Source organism: Oryzias latipes, chromosome 21 (genome assembly GCF_002234675.1).
Source record: "Oryzias latipes chromosome 21, ASM223467v1".
NCBI lineage: Eukaryota > Metazoa > Chordata > Actinopteri > Beloniformes > Adrianichthyidae > Oryzias > Oryzias latipes.
The window spans coordinates 12,265,160-12,290,888 of NC_019879.2; the positions used below are offsets into that span (position 1 = coordinate 12,265,160).

The following is a 25,729-nucleotide window of genomic DNA, read 5'->3' on the forward strand; positions in this document are numbered from 1 at the left end:
GTTGTTCATTATGGAATAGAGCAGCAGCAACAACAGAAGGTTAGCATGACAAACCATTACTCTGATGTGGGACGCAGAAAAAATAAAAATGAAAGCCAAGCCTGCAGGTGTTTATACTGATGGTTCATATTCGCTCCATACAGTTCTTTATGTTTCCTGATGAACACTTTGAAAGCCTGTGATCAGCAGTCCTCGTGAATTATTTAAACGTAAAATCAACTTTTTGAGCTCTTAAGTGTATCATACTGTTTATTTCTATGGGGTAAGGAATCTGGAAAACAGATGTTTTTATAAAGACAAAGTTGTCCACAAATTAATACTTTGTGCAAACCCTTTGCAGAAAAAATATGAACATGACTTTTCTTAGTCTTGAATACGACATTTCCCGCCAACTCACTGTCAAAATGGACTCACTGTTGCGGGGGTAAATAAAAACAAAAAATAAATAAATAAAGCATCAGTAGGATTAGAATACCAAACTTTCTTTTTTTTTCCTTTCTTTTTAACCATCACTACGGTCGGCCACCAGTTAGCCTACTTTAGCGAAGAGTTAGCTTTCTTGATTTGGATATTTTTCATCCCCGCTTTATCACTTTCGGGGTCATCGCGGTGTTGCTGTAGCCTACTTGGACAGGTACACTTGGAAAAGGTCCGGGGGCTGGACCAGCGCACCTGCTCCGCCTGTACTAGGAATAAACTGACCGGTGATGGCCCTCCTGCTGGTCGCTGCCCGCCGTTGGCCGGTAGAGCGGTGGCAGCAGGGAAGGGGGGATCCCTCCACTGCCTGCTCGGATTTTACTTATTTTGTTTTATCATAATCATATCTTTTTGCAACGAACATGGACTTTTTACACCGAATAAGAGGGATGTCTTCTGCTCTCTTTTCCCACCACTTCCGGGTCCAGAGCATTATTTATTTGATCCGCTTTTTTCACCTGACAACATAAAAATGCAGGAGACCACTGTTATAATAGGCTTTTTTTTATTTAACAAAGCTATGGTATCAAGATAATTTCCCTTCCAGGGGATCAATAACATTCTAATAAAAGTTTCGTTCTGTTTTAGTATAATAAATGAGGCTCAAAGCACATGCTCAATCAGTTGAATCGATGTTTCGGGACTCAATGTACAGGCCCTTTAAAAATAACTGAGTTAAGACAAGCAAATGGGCTGGTAGTGGACCCAGACATATTTTGAAAAAAGAGCCTAAGGATGAAGGAAACCTGGAACACACTGACTGCATGAAGCTGCACTGCCTGAAATCTATTGTTTCTGCTAATGTCTTCAATGTGTTTGATCTGACACCCAATTCCATTATTTATTGTTTAAGTATTGATTCTATAAAGGTGTTCATGAGCCATGACAAACATCAATGTAAATGCTGAATAAACATTGACCGTATGAGAACTGGATTGAGTGACCCCTCCCCCCTTATGTTCCAAACAGGAAGTACCTGTTGGCTCCCAGAAGCCAAAATGCAATAAACCTCCTTAGAGAAATAAAGAGCTATAACTCAGCCATTTTATTGGTGATAATATGATAATCATTCTTGCTCTGATACATTTTGAAATGTTCCTGATAATCCCTGATTACTTTTCATGATATTTTTTCTTTAGGGCTCTCATCAAACATTCAAAACATTAGATTGACAGATTTTGTGTAGCCTGCTTTCAAGTGGTAGGGTTGTGGACTTCCAACAAGCTCACTTCTGAAATGGTGAGAGACAACGTTAAATCAGACAGACTATGACCAATCACTGCTTACATGCATTTTTGGTTCCAACATGACGGCGACCACATCACAAAGACAGGCGACTAAATAGACTTCATTGGGTTGGAGCTGGAAATGAGCCATTTTCCATGGATGATATCACACACACAGTTCTGCTACACAAAAAGGATAATTGCCATTATCTTCTGCAAAATAGGAGAGACTACGTCTCTTGACTGGCCTGGTAACGTCTCGGGGAAGTGGCCGGGGAGAGGGAAGTCTGGGCATCTTTGCTCAGACTACTGCACCCGTGACCCGGTCCAGATGAGTGTAAGAAGATGGATCATCTCTGTGTACTGTCAGTCAGGCGTTCAAGGCTTTTCCGTCTTACCCCTGCACCCACTGCACCCCTGAGACTTCCTCTGCAGGTGCATCAAAGATGGAACAAAACATAGGACCCACAGGGCATAAAAAAGATGTATCAGAGGTGGAAAAGAACGGTGCGGATGACAGAAATGTCCTCTTCCCGTTCAGACACCTTTTCCATCATTCACCCAACTGCTTGGTCAGCAAGTCTCATGCAAGGCCAGGGCATCAAAAAATCTCACACAAGCAGTTTATCATGTAATGAATTCTAATGTCAACACAAAAAGCTTCACGTAGAGGAAGCATGTAAAGAAGACTTCAGTGAGCGCACAAGCTTTTATGTTGCAGCGTGACAAACAGGAATGGCACAGCACTTTATAATCAGAATGAAGCAGAAATAATCTGATGACAAAGTTAGATCCCGCTTCTTTTTGTGTCCAATCCACAAAAAGCTTTATGTGATTAACACCAAACACATTTCTGTTACACTAATTCTACCGCTAATGCTAAACAACTTTCACGCACCGTGGATGAATAAACATGCGTGGGGTTCTCAGGTGGCTGAATGCAAAGAGCCGTCTCTCCCATCTCAATGACTCATAAACTGATTCCTTCTGTCAATGTTGGGTTCCTCAGCCTCAATGACCAGAGATGGCATTTCATAGGTGCATATTCAATCAAATCTGGGCCTTTTTCTTCAGTGGCTGATTGGTTTGTTTTTGTCATGTTTGCTGTCATTTTTCGTCTGCTCCTGATTTACAACAATTAATAAAGAAATACTCGGAAATGTAATTTAAGTTTAATTTTTCTTCTAATGTCCACCATTATCAAAAAAAATGCCACAAGAACACATTTTTTGATCACCTGGATCAGGTGTGTCCTTTCAGAAGCCACAAGGTAGAACCGGAGAAGAAGAAGGAAACAGTCCCATTTGAGCCTGGAGTACATACTCCTACTGCGACATGAAGGCACCATAGTCCAGGAAATTACAAAAAGAAGAATTCTACGGTGGCCAACAGGGCTCACACTATATACCAAAGAAACAACGCAACGGAATTACCCGCAACACAACGACATAAACCGCAACACAACGACATTACCCGCAACACAACGACATAAACCACAACACAACGACATAAACCGCAGCACTATGGAAATGACAGAAAAAGAGGAAATGAGGACTTTTTCTTCCTACCGGCGGACAAAAAAAAAAATCAGTTTTAGGGCCACAAAAAAAAAAAAAGTAAAATTACGAGATTTTAAACCGTAAATATACGAGAAAAAAAGATGTGTAAGTGTAAGTGAGCATACAGAGCAGCAAGTGAATGCCGCGCAGCATGCAGCAGAGCAGACCGACTAAACTTAGTTGAACAGGTGAGCTGAATGTTTATTGATAACGTTCCAGATCTTTGGAAGCTCATTTGTTTGATTTACGATTTAACAATGTTTTATTTATGGGTGGGTGGTTTACAGGATCTCTGCAGCCCGATGAAGCCATATGTGTCCCTTCAGCTGTCCACTTGAATCCTTTCTTTCTCCACCAAAGACAAGATCTCCACGTTTGTGTGACGCTTCCGTCTGATGAGCAGCAGTTTTTAGCATTTTCAACGTTCTAATGCTAATAAAGCAAACTATTTTCATTCATCTTTATTGTTTTATGTTGAAAAAGGACGTTTCATCTGGAAGAGTATGCAACACTGTTTACTTCCACATTGGTATTAGGAAGACAGGTTCATGACTTAAGGTGACAATTGAACTTCAGGGTGTGTGAATGAAAAGGAAAATAAAAGGCTGCAGCGGTTCTCTACACCCAAACGTGTCTCTGAGCTCCTTATTTTACATATGAAGTCGGGAAAGCCAGCTCTACTGAAAATAATCCGATTTTGAGTCGCCAAAAGGTTCAGAATCTCTTTGTTTTTTAAACCTATCTGGAAATAAAGCTCTCCACATATTTCATCTTCAAGCTAGGCTCCTATAAACAGACAACTTTGGTGTTTTTTTCTTGTTAATCTATTAATTTTTTTTTTCGTAAATTTACGAGATTTTAAGTCATATATTTATTAGCTTATTAACTTGTAAATTTACGTGAAAAAAGCTTGTTAATTAACAAGATTTTCTTTCGTAAATTTACGGCTTAAAATCTCGTAATTTAACAGTTATGACTTTCTTTCTCGTACATTTACGACTTAAACGTCGTAATTAAAAAAAAAAAGACAAAGAGGGTTAGATGCAGATGTCACTATGTGGAGTGCTGGGTAAATTGATATTTTTAGACAAACGTATATTTGTAAGAAATGACGTTATCTAGTAAGAAAACACCCTAATGTAGTACAAACATCACGTAGTTCTCAGGAGCGCTGAACAGTTTGAAACAGAATTTTTCTTTTTCCGCCAGTAGGAAAATAAAGTCCTCATTTTTTCTTTTTCCGTCATTTCCGCTGTGCTGCGGTTTATGTTGTTGTGTAGCAGGAAATGCCGTTGTGCTTCGGGTAATGCTGTTGCGTTGTTTCTTTTGTATGTAGTGTGAGCCCCGTCGGCCACCGTAGAAATCCCGATATAAATAATATATTTACAAACATATTTTCTCTGTTTTGAATTATACCTTAAAGGATAATTTTAAAAGGAACTTGTCATTACTTCTAAGGAGAGAATGAAACGTTGTTGCTGTTCCTACTCTTTCTGTGAAAACGATGGACATTTGTCACATGATTTAAGCTTCAAACCTAAAACTGTTTAAAAGTCGAAAAGTAAAAATGAAAAAAAAGGGAACAAGATGTTAAAAGACAGAAAGTTAATAAAAGAAAAACAAAAGAACGTTGGCTTGAAAAGAGTAAAAGAGTGCAGACATCTTGATGCACTAAAAAAAACACATTTATACTTTGTTGAATTTTATGCTGTCATTAAGCTTCATCCCTCACCTGACCTCAAATAAAATTGATCTGTGTAGGTGATCTGCTTTATACATTGTTAGTATATTGCACATACTAACAATGTCAACACACAGCATTCGACTTATCCAATTGTCTTTTTCCTTCATGGATGCTGACAACAAAGCCAAAGTGTTCCCACACAGGTGAGCGTACCTAATCTCTGGCCTGGCGTCTAACATTACTTCCGCCTCAGCGCAAAGTTAATACTGTGGTGACCTGGGGGTTAGCCCCGCCTATAGCCACTAAGACTCATGGGAAGTGTGAAATATTGCGTGTTGAATCCTTCGTCATCACTGAGAGAGCTGTGAAGAGAAGTGAGGTTCATGTTGTTACACTGTTCGTGTGTGTTCTTAATAAGTGGGTCTTAATGACGGAAAGGAGATGGAGTAATCTATTTCTCTGTCTACTCCTTCTCTGAGAATGTTTGAGGGCGCAGCTAGCTAATTAGTAGCTCGGCTCTCGTTTCCCTGCTACGACTGACAAAGCTGGTCGTTACAATGCATGTGCGGGATAAAAAAGAAAAAAAACGTACCGAAACGGTACAGAAGTGAACCGAACCGAAACTGCCATACTGAAACGGTTCGGTTCAACTACGTGTATCGTTGCACCCCTAAGTATTCGGGGTAAGTACTTTGTAAACTGTAATAATCTAGGTGATAGTGCAGTGATTGTTTATGATGGAAAGTTTGGTGTTTGAGGAAATAGTTGGGTTGATTTTCCCAAAAGGCCATGCGGTTTCAACCCTGCAATTTACAGCTGCTACAGTCTCTGCTGTCCCTCCAAACCATGAAGCAATTACAAAGACACTCATGTCATTCTGGTTCTGAACAATCTTCTGTTGTCACAGACGGGTTTCTCCAATTTGATTGAGACTGCAGAGAGCCAGTCTCACCGCAGCAGACGCTGGGCCTTCTGCTCAGTTTGACATCCTCCTGCTGAAGCTCTTATGTTTTAAATATTATTTCTGTATGGTACATTGTTTTTTTTAGATATAGAAAGGAGAAAAAAAAGGTAAAGAACATATCCACTGTAGCACTATAGCTCAGTTTAGATCCTACTGGCACACTTTTCATGGATTAAAACAAAATTAAACTCATCAGATGAATTATTTTGAAGTGACTGATGGGTTCAGTCTAAGTAAAGATGAACCTTTTAACCAAACATCTTTTCCATGCAATCTGCAGCTCCCAACAAACTCGATACGAGGGTAGAAACACGCAAACATGATTCCCGACAAAAATGCTACTAACGTTTAACCCACTTGGGTAACTTAAAGGTCATTACCTCATCGTTGTAAGGCTGATATGAACGTAATAACTGACACTAGAAGTTCCCACCACATAAATGGTCCAAAGTGCAGCTGATGTCATGGTCTTACACCCTATGAGTGTATCCGCTGCATCTCTGATGGGCCGGATGGGCCATTAGTTCTATGCCATCATCTCTGTGTTAAATCTTTGATAAGCTCTGGGACCATTGTGGGATCAGAGGGGAGTGGCATTTGAAGTTGTGAATGAGGAAGCCCCAAGCAGGTTAAAATCAATCATGATGAAGCCTCTGCAGGCTTGTCGATGTTTTTTCGTTTGGACGAGGCAATGCACGAATACTTCAGCAGTGTCTAGTCTACAACCGTCAGGCCTCTAACCGACAGGTTACAGGTTTTTCTGAGAGCAGACACACTGTCTGACTTTAGCCAACTACAGCTCAGAAGGTGAACACTGAAGAGGGTAGATCTGGGCAACAGCTTCTGGGATTAACTGTCAAACAGGTTTTCATTATAGATAAAACTACAGGTATGTATCCTAATAGTTTGTAAATGTAAATTTGGAAAACTCTGAAGCTTTCTGGCGATGTGAAGCACAGTCAAAATGTAATCTGGCCGTCTAAAGAAATCCAAGACGCACAGGAAATAATTTGGTTAATGAGTTTGTGTCTGGAAAAAAAATCAACTCAACACTTTTGAGAAGGGTCAAAGGGCATCTAATCCAGACTTTTTCATTCATCCAAAGAACATCAAAGAAACAGTCAATGATCCTGAAGTTAGATAGCTTGCCATAAAATTATGGGGTTAATTCTCTGTGAGAATTATTTCAGTGAATCATCCAAGGTACCCCACCTTTGCCCAACAATGGCTGGAACATTCCCCGGTGACCCTGTAACCCCAAAAAGGATCAAGCAGGTTTTTAAAAGAATGGATGGATGGTGAATCTTACTATCTTATCTTACTATAACAGAGGGAATAAGGTCGTAAGTAATGACCTCAACTTCAAGAGCACTTAGGTTCTGCATCAGGAATGATAATGACAAACCAGTACACCAGTGAATGAATTCAAACAAAAAAAAAAAAAGAAATGTAATAAGCCTTTCAAAAGTGGCAAGGATAAAGTAAAAACTTCCTTGCAAAGGGACACCTGTGATAAACAAAAAGTGTTGTTTTTGGAAAAAATTCCAAAAAGGCTTAATTCAAACAATTCTGCAAAGACAAGTGGAACAAACATACTGCACAGCCATAAGAACAACTCCAATCCTCTTTTTGCAAAAACCTGATTGCAGCTGTTGCTTCAGCAGGTAATGAGGTTTGAGGGGAAATTCCTTTTTCCAAACAGAACTGCTGGTTTCAATTTTAAATTGTATAAAAAATGTAGAAATAAATAATAGAAATGGGTCTAACTAATAGAATGGGATCTTTAAAATTCCTTGATTTACTGTAGTTATTTGACCATTTATGCAATTAGAATAACTGATTCCATTTCCAAATCTGTTAGAATAACCATATTTTCCACACTAGCTCTGGGGCTGTTTTAATCCAGTAGACATAGAGCCCACCAGATTATAGGGGTGTACCGTCAATGAATGGTCTAGTTTTGAACTTATCACATGTAAGGTGCACCGAACTATAAGGTGCATTAAGCGAGACAAAAGAGTCAGAGATAAGTTAGTCAATCAGACTTTATTAACTGTGTTCACAGTAACTCAAGAACTCTTTTTGTAACACACTAGATGTTAGCCAAGTTAGCAAATTCACAATACCTGTAATTACCAACCTTGTTTGCAACACGGAAAAAACAGACCAATACCGCTACAACAAACGTTACTGTGACTACACTAACTCCCAACCTGGTTAGTAACGTTAAAAAAAAGATCACAGCTGACACTGGAACACATATTCACAAAAACACCCAACCTTGGTTGCGACACGCATAAAAAAAACAGACTGAGATTTTGACAGAATGCCATGTGCCACTCAAAATAACTATAACAGAAGTAACCACAACCAGAACAAATCCACATAAAGTGCTCTGGATGATAAGGCACACAGACATTCATTGAAAAAGATTTGAGCTTTTAAGTGCGCCTTATCCATCCATCCAACAATCTTCTTCTACCCATCCGGGACCCGGTTGCGGGGGCAAAGGTGCCCAGACTTCCCTCGCCTCGGCCACTTCCTTCAGCTTCTCTGGGGGAACCCTGAGACGTTCCCAGGCCTCCAGGTATCTGGGAAGTGCGCCTTATGGTGTGGACAATAAGGTGAGTTACTGTGTATTCGGTAAAAGAGTTAAGATAGTTCAAAGAGTGAGTCATTTGCTGTTGCCAAAAACAATTGAAATTCATTATAGGATTGTAAAACCACCGTTAAAAAACCACCGTTAAAAAAGCCAAATTAACATTCTTATACCTGTTAACTCTTTGAGGAAGAAGCATGTCATTTAGATAATAAATGTAGATTTTTTATCTTAATTAAAGAGGGCTTTCAATAAATCCAGTATCAACATTTGAGATCTCACCTGTTTACAATTTAACTTTAAATAAAAAGTAAAACAGACAGTTACATATCACTCTGGAAGTAACTGTTCAACAAACCTGTTTGAGATCAGAAGAAGAAAAACCCAAACTCTTCATCATCTCTGAGGAATTTCTGTATTTGAGAAACTGAAATTAGAAGCACTGAGCAGATCATGTGTTTTGTCCTTTTTAATCATTTTCATTTGGAAGCGCTTATGTTTCATCAGTTTAGCATGCAATGCAAAATGGAAAGAAATGATAAATTAGGCCAATAAGAAATTCCTGGAGTTGATTTTAGTCTAAAGGAACCTCATCAGCCCAAAACACCTAAAGTAAACATCATGCACACCCACTCACCGCCTGTGTGTGTTTTGGCCCAAAAGCCCAGAACTCCCAGCTGTTTGCAGATCATCTGTGGAGCAGAATCTCATTCTGAGCTGATGCTTAGGCTGTCCTTGGCTATTTTAGACTCGCCTGTGTTCAAACAGCGGTCAAAGAAGAAGCCTCATATTACAGGGGACGGATATGCCTTTGTGATTACACCGAGCCAGACCTCCCAGAAGCCTCATCTGGAGCCCAATCACCGCAGTGATCTTCCCCATGCACTCAGCTCACCGCAAAACACAGCGGCTGTAAGAAAAGCGGGAGCGGAAAGTCTGCCACTCAATCCCTGACATCCTCTAATGTGCAGAGAGCAACTCTAGGCTATCACTGCAGAGCATGGGCAGGAGCCAATCAATGAAATAAATTTCTTTTGATTAACACTGCAGCACTTTCACACAGGATGGAAGCATGAGTGAGCCGAGTCCACCAAAAGCACAAATCGATTTTATGATTTCCTTTTTGTGGACAATTAAATATAATTTAACAGAGCAATTAATCACATTAAGGGGTTTTGACCAAACAGTGTGAGTTTGTAAGTGTCCTTTGTAGGAAATGTCTGCACAGTTCTCAGTATATTGGCATAAATACTTTTAGAAGTCTGGGAAACTTCATTATCTGCCACTCGCCAGCATGACTTCAGCTGATAATACTTCATATAGCTATGTAACAAAGGCACCAAACTTCCACTCCTGTACATTTCTGTGTGCCAGTCAACGCACAGGACTAACAGCATGTAATCCTTTCAAAATAAACTCTCTTTAAATGTTTTTTTAGGAAAGACATGGCAGAAAGGACAGAAAAAACAAGACTTAAGTGTTTTTCTGTCTCTGTTTAAAGGTTTTCTGCTGCAGTGAGAGGTTTTGTCTTTTTTTCCCCTTCTACATATGTGCACAGATTGAAGCCCCAATTGTCCATAGCACCTGATTGGCTGAGGACGTCCAGTTCAGGGTTTAGATACTGCCACATCATCTGTTGGGGTATTTAATTTGTTCCTTTTACCTTTATGTTGCATCCTTTTACAAGCCTGTGGACAGGGGTGGAAAAATGTGACTAGACTTTTTAGGAAGGGACATGTAACATCTGTTATAATTGGTGGAAAGGTCTGTTGACCAACCCTTCAATGAAAAAAATGAAGAAGAAAAAAAGGAAAATGTTGCAGATTAAAGGATTGCAGCATTTTTTGGATGCTTTCCAAAGAAATAAAAGGTTTTTATGAAGGACAATGTGACTGAAAGGGGGCTGCACTTGCTTAGTGGAAAATCCCTCTTTTTAGTAACCAATGCATGACAAAAACAAAAACCCCTTTCATTTTATCTTATTCCCTTTCCTGTTGTTTGCCTATTTCAAATACTATTTGAATCATTTTGCAATTTTACCGTGTTTTCCGCACTATAATACGGAATTAAAAACCTGGGTGTGCCTTCAACTCCAGAGGGCCTTATATATGGAATCATTTTGATTACTTTTGTTGAAGCGATGTTGAGAGGAACACGGCACTCTGTCAAAAAGGTTTGGTTTGGCGTTACTGTGAATGCGCAACATGGCTAAAGTGTGGCAGTGCTGGACTGTTTATGTTACAAGGCTGGGAGCTAGCGTCGTGACAGTAATGTTTGTTTTTGCGGTATCAGTCTGTTTTTTTACGTGTTGAAAATTAGGTTGGGTGTTATGGAGAATTAACTTAACATGTCACAAATGACTGTGAACTCAGTTAATAAAGTCTGACTGATTTATCTCTGACTCTTTTGTCTCACTTAATGCACCTTAACGTTTGGTGAGCCTTATATATTATAACACACGTTCCAAAACAGACCATTTCTTGACAGGGCGCCCTTTAATCCGGTGCGCCATGTAGTGCAGAAAATATGGTACTTCCTAAACAGTACCTAATGCTAGAAGTAAGATTAAAAAATGGCAAATATGAAATGATTTGTCTTTTTTTTTTTTAAAGTAAAGTTGGTAGCTAATTGAGAGAATGGTATATACGGAATGCTCAAAGGAAAAGTCAGTTAAAGTAATGGTTTTAGCTTTAGTAATTTATTTTATGACACATATTACTGAATGACTAATGAACACATGAGTGTTGCCTTAAGTATTTTAAGGCATTAAACCCCCTATATAACCACTTTTCTCAAAGAGACATTCATTTTTTCACACCTTTCTCTTGTTTAAATTCCCAAAGTTCAAACCTTCATAGAAAAAAATAAGTCCAGGTTTAAGATGAAACCAAAGATCTGATCGCGATCGAAGATTTATGTCAATTTGGCAAACTAAACACGTTGATTGACAAGGTCAACAGCCAATCAAGACGCAGAACACAATGCACTGTAAAATAAATAAATAAATAAGAGGGCACGCACAAACAAACAAAAAATCTGCTGACCATCAAGACCACAAAAGGTAAACTGCGATATAGCAAGGGACCACTTTATACTGGGAAGTTAGAAGAAGTCTGAGGCAAAAACAACAGATGAGAAGGAATTGGAGGGAAAAGAACTACCGTAAATTCCGGACTACAAAGCGCACCCGATTACAAGCCGCACCCACCCATTTTTACGTGTTTAATTAATTTTATACATACACAAGCCACGTCAGAGTACAAGCCGCGCATGTGTCAGGCGATATTGTCATCCTGACAGATCACGGCCAGCATCCCAGAGTGAGTGCAGTTCATTAGTATGTTGTGGGTGTAGCCAGCTTTGCCTCTGACCCATGCATTTGAGTGTATCGACATCTGTCAAACAGCATGGACCTGTATTCTGTTCACAAGTTCCTCAGTTATGGTGTTTTTATTTCCTTCTTTTTTTTTTCTTTTTTTTTACTTATTGACAATCTAGGTATCATACATAAAATTACAAACAGTAACCATATAATCAACATTACATCCCTCAGTTATGATGAGGAAATTTACATCCGCGATTCCACATTTCCCATGAGTCTTAGGGGCTAAAGGCGGGGCCAACGCCCGGCTCGCCATACTGTTGTATGTGTTTAAGAATGAGCAAGTATCAGCAGTGCATGGAGGGGTGAACGGGAAAACCTCTCCTTCCGCTTGTGTCGCGGCAGCGTTATGGGAGTAACAGGACTGGTTAAAAAACACACCGGTAAAATAAAGCAGCGGCGGCTGAAAAGCGCGCGCCTCAGCGCGATACGCGCGCCTCAGTGCGGCACGTGCGTCAGAATTCAGAAGCCTCTGCACTCCGCGGACGCCTCTGCGCTCCGCTCCCGCCCCGCGCGCTCCTTGTCTCCCCTTCCTATCTACTCCGACACCTCTGGCCAGGGCGGCTTCAAGGAGGAGCACTTCGTCCCCATTGCGCCGGTGGACCGAGCAAATCGTTTCTGTGCAAAGCAATCGGACTTAATACTGTACGTTTTGTGTATGAGGGGCGGATGCATTGTTACGTGTGGGAGCCTTCAGACTGCCATCGGCCCCGCAGCTCTATAAGAGCAGCAGGAGAAGATGTCTCCAACTCACACGGAGGCTGTGAGCTTTTCAAAGCAAAATTCCGCTTTTACGGTTTCCTTAGAAACCGTAAATGGAGTGTACATTCACTCCATGCGCTGTTCTCTCCGTCACGCAGCAAACCGGCTTTTCCAAACCCGTTGGTGATGGTGGACTTTTTTACGCTGCTTTTAACGATTGCTTTTAACTTGAAAGCTTCATCATATTGTAGCGGCGATCACGTGCACGTTGGGTCTAATGGCCCCAAAGGATTCTGGGATGCGGCCGGGCATGCGTGTTTCGTTTTGTTGAACCATGACTGAAGTGTCTAAGACCTAAAGCCAAGTCCATGCTGTTTGGCTGCCAGGAGGTGTGTTGAAAAGAAATGCCTTGTGCTTGGAGTTGGATAGAGAGTTCAAACTATTCACTGCGTTCAAAAGTACATACACGGCGGCTGTCAATGAAATCCATAAATTAGCCGCGTCACTGAAAAAGCCGCAGGGCTGTAAGCGCAGGAAAAAAGTAGCGGCTTGTAGTCCAGAAATTACGGTACATAAATGTCTGCAGAGGTTCTCAGTCATCCAGATTGTGTTATTACAGGATTTCAGAATACAAGCACTGAAGAACATATAGCTGGAAAACAAACATGTAAAACCGTTCTATACTCTGACCTCAGACTATTCCATCACCTGGATCTATGTTGGAAAAGAGAGCCAGCAGTAATCAGCTTTTAGATTCTGTGCTGTGCTGACAGACCTTCTTCATCACATGCTGTGAAACACCATGTTTCTCTTTAGGTATAAGCTTTTAGATTATGCTAATATTCCTCCACTGTCTGCTTGATTGTGAATCTCAACAGACTTTTGTCTCAATAAATCAACGACAATTTCCTTACAACTACAGAGTAAAACCACAAGCAAAGGGTTTTATCGGACTTCCTTTGACAATATGCGCTGATCAATCTGTAAGTTCCAATACTCTGGTCTCTGCCAGGACCTCACACAGGAAACACAAAATCTATGCGGCACAGACAATCGTCTAGAGGAAAAGCTGATGAAAGTGGCTCAAGAACAACTTCCATTCAGTTTATTCATAGAACCTACTTCACAATCCAGGTTGCCTCAGAGCTACAACTGAAAGCAAAGAAACATGAAGCAGAAGTCAGCAGGACAACAGATCAGTACTTAGCAGTTTGCTTTCTCCCAAGAATTTGTCCAGGAGGTTTCTGTGTGTATGAGGAGGAGTCGTGTCTCAGAAGCACTGAAGTCCAAGACAGTCTTCTTGTTCACAAGGAATTATGTATCACAGAGTCTAAATATTTTAGCAAGACATCAGAGAACAGAAGAATCCTCCAACAGGCAAATCATCTCCAGTTTAGTACTAAGCTACCTGCAAATGTCTTGGTTGACAATATAGCATCAGTGTGCAAAGACCCGCATGGGGCCTGTGGGTATGTGGCCCATTTAAGCTTAAGCGCAAAAGAATTTTGAAATGTCAATTAACTGCCAAAATCTAGCCAAAAAAAATAGTTATTAACACTAATTGAATGAATAAGGTTATATTTGTGATTACCTAAATGTTGACTAACCTGTTCAATATTCCATCAAAGAATCAAAAGGATGAATTCCTAATAGCAACCTATTTCCTTTTTTCCTAGTTTTCCTGGTTTCAACCAAAGGTCCTACTATCTTTGGTAAATTAGGGCTTTTATATGGTTTCCTCGGTAAGTAGTTTGAAAGTTTCCAACCTTCTACCCCCTTGTCCTGTGTTCAGAATTTTGACATGACATCATCTCTTTGGGATCACACCTCGCCAGTTTCATGGTCACAGTTGTCCCACCTCAAACCGCCCGTCCTGCATTCCACAACACTGGCCAAACTCCTCTTAGGAATGAAGCGGCCATCTGTCTTTCCTCCCCCTTTCTTTCACCTAAATGTCAGCAAAGGTTTTTTTTTTCTCCACATGCCTTGGAAGTGAATAATTAGGGTTCCTTTGTTTCTCATTTTTACAGCAGGTTTAGCCTTCTGCTCGAAGAACAACATAGATGCCTCCAATCATAGTTGTAACTTCTTCTTTTCTCACATATCATCAGTCATGATGGTGCTGCATGACAGCAGGAAGGCACAGTAAGTGCCCTGATGTTTTCACAAAACAGCATAATGACAGTAGGAAAGGCATTTAGGAAGCAACACTGCTAGACAATTTTCTAAACCAAAACGAGCCAAGGTTTCACCCTGCAATTGTGACAAAGACCTTTCACAATGTTGGATGTAAATGACTTCTTAATTACAATATTTTAGCTTTTTTCTGACATTGACTCGTCTAAACAGAATTAGCAGGAGTATTTAAGTGAGTGATTATTGTGTGTTACAAATGTAAGTTTAACTGCATTAAGACAAACACTGATGCCTGTTTTTTAGCCAAACGATTAAAACTAATACATTTCTGGAGGGAAACGTACCAGAACACATACAGGTGATGTTTTAGGTATATTATGTACAATGAGTTTAGGCTCAAAATGGGTTTTCTTCTATCAGGAGCTGTTTTGTTCTATAGCTCTGTCCAGCAGCAGAAGCAGTCATGCGCTTAGGTCTCTTAAATGTCTCTTAATCCGCAACTAAAGCTAAGATTAGCCCACATACACACCAAGGAATCCCACACAGGTCTGACACACACACATACATGCACACTGTTACATAGTATGGGATCAGATTCGGTTTGCATAAATGGAGTGGCCCAGACTAAAGAAACACACGACTACACAAAAACAGAAAAACAAACTTTCTTCTTTGCTTTTAAAGTGGTTTCAACACTTGAACCACAGACAAAAAAACAATGGAAACATTGAATTTGAATGCACACTTTCAGGTTTATTAAATACAGTTTGAGCTGTTGCTCCACAACAAAGCAAGACTGCTGATGGAAGTCAGACTGAATCCTTGAAACAAAACGCTGACAGACAGACGTGTCAAACCTGGAAACAATAAGGCAAACTAAGCTCAGCCTGCATAATGCTACCATTAAATCACGTAAAGATGACAACATTTCCATTATAATCATCACTTTCAATCCCAATGCAGCTCACTGAACGCGTCTATGAACACCACTGGCTACAATATTCCCACAACCTCTTTTCTGCTGAGTTCCTTTTCTTGTCAGTAGTTTACCGAGGAAGCTTTTTGACTTCTGCAACAACAATTTCATCCCAATTAAAAACACACATTTCAACAAATATAGTCACAAAAAATTAAAAATGCTAAATAATGAACTCAGTCTTTTAACCTCTTAAGCTTTGGCGTCATCATGCGAGGACATCACATTTTGGGTTACATTAGCACAGTTGGTTAGTTCTGCTTACCTGGGGCCCTGTGGCTACATTGGTTGGCTCAAATATTAGCTTGGGTCTTGACCGGTTACTGAATCAAAAGTCAAAAATTCTCTTTTAATTTACTGTTCAAATGAAAAATATCCAACTGTAAAAGCTTCAAAGTGTTGGTTACTGTTTGACTTAAGAATTCCCCCCATATTGAGCTAACAATAGTTTCTCTATCTTCCTACCATTCAGTTAGTGTGGAACTACACTTTACTCTCTTTTATGGTTTTGTTGCATTTTATTGAGGTTTACAGGCATTTGTTTAGGCTCTCCCAAGAACCACGAAAGCATGAAACCCTGTAAAAGGAATGGACTTTGCCTAATTGCAACATCTTGTTTTATTTTTTCTTCCATTTTATTGCAGATGTGCTGCTGATGAGTTTGGAGATGATGTGCTCAAAGCTGTTCAGGCCACATGAATTAAAAACTGTCAATCACCCCTCAACCCCCATGTTTCACTTTTCAGACATGGGCTCATTATAGATGATTAAGGAGTTTAACCAACAAACTTTCAGCACAGCTTTTTATAAAACTATGATTTTTCTGAAGTGTAAATAATGAGTTTTATTATACCAACAATCTAGAATGATCATTGTGCACAGCTGTCTAACTCTCCAGTTGGTGCAGCTTTCCATTCAGCTGTATGATGTGTGGCTCTTTGAATGTTTTTAATGAGTCAGTCAGGCCAACTGGAAAGGGATGAAGCCCAACTTGTGATGTAATATGTCAGTTGTTGTTTTTTATCTGGGGTTGGATTTTGGCTACTTTTAAACCTGGTGAGAAGGTTTAAGAAGTGAGAACCAGGATTTGGTGACACAACACATAGGAGTTTGGAACTGTTCTTCAATTTCTCAGAATGTTGCAGGAGAAAAACCTGCTAGGCAGGGAGCAAATGTGCAGATGTGTGGATCTTTTCCTAAACAATATTTTAATGTGAATAATTGTACTGAAGTGCGAGGGTTAGCACTAATGTGTGGGCCATAAGATTCAGGCCTGGGGCATAAACAGACGCATGAAGAAATATGAGTTAAACTGAATGCTCTTTACATTTAATTACCAGTGCTGGCTTATTATGGCACTGTCCTCCAACACAGATAATGCATGTTTCTCCCCCAGTACTTCAGCAAACACACAATTAGACGTGGCAGAAAAATGCTAAGAGATGAATGAGAGGCTGTGTGGGTTATAGAATGGAGCTTGCATGTCAGTGTTGTGCTTTTGCAGAGGAAAACCCAGGGCTGCTAAAGAGGCAGATGATTGAATCGGCGCATGCTCCTTTAACCAGATGAGGACACGTCTCTGCACAAATGCACAGACATTCGATTTCCTCACCAAACATCAACATCCATCATTAACCCCTGAAGATCTTTAATCTACAGAAACTAGTCATGCTCAGTCTAAACACGTTTGCCACACTGGTAGAGAATAAACAAAGCCAAAGCTGAAGCACTCGACATGTCATTCACCTGTGAGAACAGTAAGTGCACCTGCAACCTTTTTAATACATCACTGCATCTGTCAGTTTCCTCAAAAACTGGGCTTAGTTTTTCAAGGTACAGACATTACATGACGTCCTATGTGCTGCATAAAACCCCTGCATTTGTTCTGGTAAGTGTCAAAAGCAGCATTGTGGTTTTTGGCTTGACCAGGATAAATAAATTAGCCGTATCCCCTAATAAATACATTGTAACCTTAACGTGTTGCTCTGATGGATCACATTGAACTATGTTAATGTGCAGACTGGCAAAAGAGCGTAGAATAACAGATAAATGGAGATGACCATCTCCTTTAAACTAAATCCTGGTTATGGTAGTTGTTGGTCTGTAGATGTGGCTGCATTTCAGGCTCCTGAAAAAATTCTGCAGTACACCCTTTCTACACTTTTCATATTTTCCTCTCCTGTCTAAATTCTTAAAGTTCAAGGAAAATAAGTCCAATACGATAGAATGAAAACAAAGATCCGACTGCGACCGAAGCTTTATGTAAATTTGATGAGCTAAATGTAGTCCGTACAAGGGACACAACACGGAGGAAGTTGATCGACAAGGTCTACAGCCAATTAAGACCCAGAGCACAATGCGCTGTAAAAGAAAAACCATGAAAACTTGGACCAGAAAAAATGTGCAAAAAGAAGCAAGACCGCAGAAGGTAAACTGAGATAGCGAGGGACAGCCAATCAAGATGCAGGAAGAAAAAAAAAAGAATGGAAACTTGAACTGAAAAGAAAAAAACCCAAAACACTAGGACAGGGGAACGTGAACCACCATATAATGAGGGAGCACTGTAAACTTTTCTTTTGGGGGAATTCTTTTTTGTTATTGTGGTTTTTAAAGAAAATATTTTTCAACACAGACCAACTTGCTCATTTAGGACACAGGTGATCTAAAAATGTATTTTGCAGTTAAAAACAAGGACACAATGCGTCACCGCGAAAGCATATCAGCTCATTATGGTTTTCCGTGGTTCCTAAAATAGCCTTAGACTTCTATAAGCCATTCAATGATCAATGTTGGGTCGGTTTAGAACTGTGCAGTTTATGCATATTTCACGTAATTTTTACAATATTACGAATATCTTGCGCAAATGTACGTGATTTTTGCGGGATGAGCAAATTTGGAGCTTTCCACGACCATTTCATGTATGTCTAAAGGACTTTTTACGCATGTACCACCAAAGTATAACTTTTATTTATTAAATTATTTATTTATTTATAATATCAAAATTACATAATAGATGCACAAATTTTAGGCCAAATTTCTTGATCTTTGCGTGGTTTATTCGTACTTCTGTGGTTTTAACGCGATCCATTTTTGATAAATCTGTGAAAATTTCAGGTACAGACCACAACTTTTTCTCACTTTTTCCACGTATATTCATGTATGACCAATTTTCATTCGTGCAATATGCGAAAAATGTGCGTAGTGGCTGTGTGGCACGGCCTTCAAACTGCAGAAATAAAGACCACAGCTCAATCTTCTGCAGGTGCATTACCTTTTCATTCTGTGCTTTACCGATTTCCTTATCTGGCAGGAGAGCGAACATGATGACTTTCCACCCACTCTCCATCTTCTCTCCCTTCAGACAATGACTGCCTTTCAGAATGGCCTCATCTCCACTCATTCTCAGAGTGTCCTGAGCAGCAAACTGCTTGTAGATAGAGAAGAGGGCAAATATTTGCAAGGCTCCGTGTGTCAATACAGAGAGTCAGTGCCACACTCCAGCACATCAGCAGACTATCTGCTATGTAAGCACATCATGAACATTCAAGGAGTTCCTACAGATGAGCTGATCTTTAGCACTGCACACCAGTCTGAGCCAAAAGGTGTGGTTTCTGCATGGTCTTTACCCTCACAGAGCAGTCTGAGGGCCAGCAGCTCCTTATGGAGCTTCAGGTGGACCAGAAGACGCAGCACTGTTGCATTCATGTCTTTCTTTATGCAACGCCTGAACCTGAAGGACTTTTCCAGATGCTGTATGCAGTCAGGGTGAGTAATGACTGATTTTTCTGAGCTGCTGAGAAGCTGAACAAAAGGAACAAACAGAAGCTGTGATTCTGACCAAGGGCAGCCGTGGGAGGACATAAAAGATTCAGCGGCCCACAGTGTGTGAGTGTCTGTGCGGTTGTCTGTTCAGTACTTAGAAATGTCACCCAGCCTGTGGTGTGAACAATCAGCCACATTCAGACATCTGACAGGTTTAGGCTCTGAAGGAACCTTTGATCCACGTTTCAACATGAAGTGGGATGTCTCTGCTGCTCCACAAGACTCTGCTGTTGGCCATCAAAATGTCAGAGCCTGACAGAGCAGGAGGATTCACTGCTTAAGTCAACGATGGCTGGATGTTTTATAGAGACGCAGCATCTCCATATGCTTCATTTAAAATTTATCCAAACATTAAATAAAGAAATCAACAGCTCTTGCAGAGGGAGGCGTTATTAGGCTAGCAGTCAGGAAGCTAAAGCAAATTCACTTCAACTCAAATTTTAAAACAAAATTGTTTGTTTTTACATGTCCTTGTGGCACTGTTCTGATGAGCACACGGAAAAATTCAGTTTGAAAAAGAGTTTATTTGTGACATAAAAAATATGCTGGGAGGGCCACAACTTACCTGCTCTGAGCTGGTGGCAACAGGGAGGGGAAGGGGGGGTGGGGCTGCTCTGCATCAATGGTCCTGCCCACAACCCAGAGGCAAATTTCTGATGAACTACTGCCACTCTGCAGAAACTATGTCCAAGAAAACAACAGTTTTTTTTATTTTTTATTTAGGCTAAAAACTGCATAATTGTAACGAAAAGACCACTGGGAAAAGTTTGACAATAGAACAGATGATTGAAGAGGGACTTTAAGCATAAAATTCATTATAACAATTTGGGAAATCCTATTGAGGACATCAAACCAGAACCAGAGCCAAATGAACTTTGGTTAATACACTAAATCCCCTTTCATACATCAACAGTGGGAAAAGAAAAGCCGGTCAGTAAAATTAACAAGTCATGACTTTGCCAAAAGTGAAAGAAAAGCTCAGAGATGTACAGTGCTCAGCATCAATGAGTACACCCCACTACACTTGTCAGAAAACCTTTAGTGTCCTGTCAGAATCAACATTTTCAGTGAACTTGCATGTGCATGTGGCATGCATGGGTATCGTCCACGAACGAAGCCTCTCCTAAAGCCCATGCACAAAAAAAGCATGGCTAAAATTTGTTAGGGCCCATGCTAAAAAAGATGAAGCCTACTAGGACTCAATACTGGGAGTGATGATTTTGAAGATTGCCGTTTTTGCAAATAATGGTTTTAAAACTGTATAGCGTCGCAAAGGTGACGATTTCAGAGAAAGATGCATGGTGTCTACAGTGAAACATGGTGGTGGCAGTGTCCTTATGTGGGGCTGCATTAGTGCTACTGATGCAGGGAGCTGCATTTCATTGATGGTATCATGAACTCAACAGATCCTGTCATCACTTCATCCTCAACCAATATAAGTAAAACTGTAGATTATGTGATCTAATTTAGATCATTAACCTTAATTTCATGTTATGGAATTAAAGCAGTGTTCAATAAAACTCCACCTATAACAAAGTTTGGACATTTTTCTTTTGTTCATTGAGCTACTGATTAAATTAGTGCTTTTAAAGGGCTCTACTCATTTATGCAGAGCACTGTACTAACTGTGGTCCCCACAGATACTCATCCATCACTAAGCCTCTAGATGGACCTACAGTGCTGCTGGGACACAGAGCATGTGTCACCATCTGTCTGACAATATGTCAACACAACCACAATTGCCCAGCTCAATGCGCCAGCAATCCATTAAGACCCTTTCATATCAAATATCTTTCAAAAAAACTGTTTCCACCTCATACGTTTTACTTAGCTGTTTGGATCTGCTCTTCATTTTCCTGTTAGTGATGCCAAATTCCGACTAAAAACCTCAGAACATTTTCATTGCCATCAAATCAATGATTAGATGTTTTAGTATCTAATCATCACAGAGAAGGTAATGAAGTATTCCTACTCTTTGTCCCGATATTTGTATTTCAAAGCATCCAAAACACTTCCAAGAAGGAGCGACCCGGACCACAGAGCACACAATCCTCTGCACTTTACCATCCATCAATCCATTTTCTACACCTGCTTAATCCTGTTATGGGGTCACAGGGATGACGGAGCCCGCCCACCTACAGTAGGATGGTTCACCAGTCCATCACAGGACCACACACAGACAAACGCACACTCACAATCACACCTAGGGACAATTTACAGTCACTCTTTAACCCATCAAGCGTGTTTTTGGACTGTGGGACGAAGCCAAAGCACCCAGAGAAAACCAACACGTGCAAAGGGAGAACTTGCAAACTCCACACAGAAATGCTCAAATCAGGATTTGAACCAGCACCTTCACAGTGTGAGGCAAGAGTGCTAACCGCTACACCACCATGCATTTTGCATCTTTATGCAGATTCAGGTAGTTTTAAAAGTTTAGTTTTTCTTTAGAGAGACTTCACTTTGTTTGTAATATAGAAAGAATATAAAAACATCAAAAGTGACAAAATAGTAAGATTGATGGTGATAAAACGATTATAAAACAGTGGCATTTTTCCATCACTATCATGGTTTAAGCTCTTAATTACTTAATTCCACTCTTGCATTGGCAGTTGAGTGAGAAAGCTGCTGATTTGGGAACTAGGGATGTCCCAATCGGATCACGTGATCGGAAACTGGGCCTGATCACGTAGTTTCAGACTCAACTGGAATGGTGTGTGTATTCTCATCAGGGATATTTTATTACTAGTTTGATCAGCGCTATATATTTCAACCTCATCATCTTGAGGAAGCCTTTTATGTTAGATGTTCACCTCCTATGTAGACGAGGGTCATTTGGATTGCATTTTAAGTTATTTTAAATTAAACTGTTTCAGTGAAATGGAAATGTTTTTTGGTCGTTTTGCTATTTGTTCATGTATCGGAACTTTTATTGTCATCGCAATATTGATCATTAATATCATGGGTTTTCCTCATTTTGTGTAGCGCTACTCACAGACTCAGCAAATCCCACACTTATTTAGTCTCAACCATTTTCGCAACACACACACTTCAGTGAGAGGAGAAAGCACTGCACTTCAAAACAGTCTTCTTTTTAGTTCATTTTTAAAATACTTCTCTTGACCGCTCCGTTAATGTTTATTAATGGTGTGATTTATAGTCTTGAATCTAACCAACAAAAAAAAAAAACTAAACAGAATTTAAAAAGTTGGTTGTACCTGTGAATCCTAAGAAACTCCACAGCAGCGTGCAGGACTGTCAGGTCCAGGACCTGAGGCTGCATCACGACGATGATCTTCCCATCATTGAGCCAGTGCATCTTTTAACTGCATGGCTGAATGAGAGAGCCGTCATGCCTCGATTTTAATTGTTAAATATATCTGAAGTTAATTGACCTGCCTCATTAAATAGAGGTTAATTTACAAATAAACCTGGTTTTTACATATTGGTCAGGCAATAGAAGGACAGATGGCTGCCAGAGTTGCAGCACTAAAGAGGTCAATCTTTCAAAAACTGTCCCCGGTGAAGAAGCTCAATAAAACTAATCCAAACTATCAGCATCCCTGCACACCCTGACTTCTTGCAGAGTCTCATAATATTTGTAAACAATAAATAAGGATTAGAGAACCATGACTAAAGAATTTGAAATAACATCTTCTAAGGGAAATGTGTTTCCAGTGTGCATTACACGACAGGCGTGGGCCTGCAGCTGTAACCTAGGTGACTGTGTGCTTTGGCCTGTGCCGTGGAAAATGCTTCTAAGTGAAAAGAATTGCCAGAAAAGAATTGCACATCCATTCCCAATACCACAGCAGTTTCGCTCTTGTTTTGTTCTTGTTTTTTTTAAGATGACTGATGAGAAAACTTGCAATTGAGTTTTCTTGATGACAAGTGGTCATAATTATGATTATGCAGTTTTTAGCCAAGGTTAAAATCCTGTGTCGTTTTCTAGGACATAGTTTCTGCAGAACAGCAGGATTTAATCAGGGGTGGGACCATAGGCACAGGGCAGTCCCCTTTCACCTCCCCGTTGATGAGAGGTGTCTGTTTACGCCCTCTAACAATAACTTTCAGCCCCTCACACGCCCAACCTGACATCACAGGTACAGAGAATACCTGATCATGAGCAGGCCGGGGAGGGAGCAGGGAGCTTGAGGCCCACCCAGTCCATTATCTAGGTCATAAATAAGCTATTTTTCAAACTGCATTTTTAATTCTGCTCCTGAGTCACAGTGATTTCAATTAAGAAATACTCAGAAAAACAATTTTAATCTCAATTGTCTTCATATCCCTTGTGCTGTCCAGATGACCCCACTCCCAACGTTAACGTACCTTGGAGGCACGTTAACGTTGGGAGTTGGGTCATCTAGACCCACTAGACAGTGCACTGAACCTTTTTTCTTCAATGATTTGTGATCTTCACTGGTGTCCATGGATTACATGAAATCTTTCCACCTTTATCCACCTTTGTCATGGTAGGGATAACATGTCAATGAAAGGGTGGGGTCATCTGGACCCCACAAGATAGCACAAAGGATATAGGTGAAAAAAATAAATAAACACCACAAGAACATGTTTAAAAAAAACACAAAAAAATAGATAAAACAATTTTCATCGTAGTTGCTTTTTAATTACTTCTCCAATGAATGTCATCTCTGTGGGGGGGACACATGGAAAGAAATTCATCAATAATGCACAAAACAAAGGTGCTGGCTCTTTGTTAGCCAACAGAAACCGGCCGCAACCGCAGTCCCCTGTTCTGAGTCAGACAAACACGTGTGCCCACACACAGAGCGCATGCAGCTGGTGCATTAGCCTTGTGTCAGTTGGTGTGTGCACAGTCAGCCATGCTTCGGTGCTCTTCCTCCAGCTCGGGGCGGGGACAGGGAAAAGGACAGCTGGCCCGACATGGAGGGTCCTCATCAGGCTCTCATGGCTTTCCTTTGTGTGACAGTCAGGTGATGCTGGGCTTCACCCGTCAGAAAAACAATCAACCCCAACACGGATCATGTTAAGCGTTTATCTGCTCGTGCCTCTAGTGGTTCTATTTTATGTCCAGTAGGTACACACTGTTTTTCTGCTGCCACCTGGGGCACCAGTTTTCATTTTATTTAAAAACTGTATCCTCAGGAGGACAAAAACATTTACTCGACAATTGGATCAAAGTGTGAAGAAGACACTGACAGCATTATTCTGATGGCTGTATGATGGTATGGGCCACCATCTCCCTCACTGTAAAAACCAGGCTTGTCACCTCAATCACCAGCTGATATTCTGACACCAATGGGAATAGGGTCCCTCTATTCTGGAACAGAACTGCGTCCTCCAAGAAGACAGCACTCCATCCCACAATGTTTCATCAGAGAAAACCTCCAGAATTTAGAAGAGCAGAGGATGAACGACCCATCAGCAGTCCTGACCTTAACTACATTAAACACTTTTGGGATCAGCTTGACTTTCTTGTTTACAGAGACACCTGCTTGTTAAATTGATTCATTGTTAAACTGTCAATAAACCGTGTTTCTTTAACCTCTAATCCTCCAATTCAAACAATTGGAGCAAACAGCTTCTTTTGCCACCGTCGGTGGCAAAAGAAGCTGTTTGCTTTTGGCAGAGATTTTCTTTCTTTGGCACAACTCACGTAATTCGTTCTGCTGCTCATCCCATTCATTCCTTAAATCAAGTAATTAACAGGCCTTTTAACAGTAGAAGAATTTTTTAGAGTCCTTTCTTTGTTTCATGACACAGTGCATTGTTGGTTTTTCCCCATTAATTCTTCATGTGTTCTGGCAGAGTTTTGTTTTTTTTTAAATGTCCAAAAGGATGCTTTAACACTGTGTGGGACCACAACTTCCTATAGAGTAGTTGATTGGAAAAGTCCCTGAACTTGTTAAGACTATTATGCTTGTTACAGACACCCCAATACACGTGTTCCCAATCTAAAGGGATAGAAGATAAAAACCCAAAATGTGGATTTAGACGGCTAGAAATTTACAGCCACTCTACCAAAAAACATGACTAAATACTAAACAAATACATCCAGTCACAAGTCAAGCTCCTGAAAGGACTTACACCTCAACTTTTCTCTTTCCTGAAAATCATTCCCAATGATACGACAGAAGCTTGCAGGATGGGCGGGGCGAGCAGACAAGTTGTAAGTACCCGTACTGACAGGTAAATAAAGAGTGGCGAGTGAGGACCA

The 25,729-nt window shown here is 40.4% G+C and overlaps 1 protein-coding gene across 18 annotated transcripts in view; it reads right to left on the reverse strand.

Annotated features, from left to right (window-relative positions):
- cask (calcium/calmodulin dependent serine protein kinase) overlaps nt 1-25,729 on the reverse strand; it is a 127,199-nt gene that overhangs the window by 95,053 nt on the left and 6,417 nt on the right. The gene's annotated exons all lie outside the window — the stretch shown is intronic.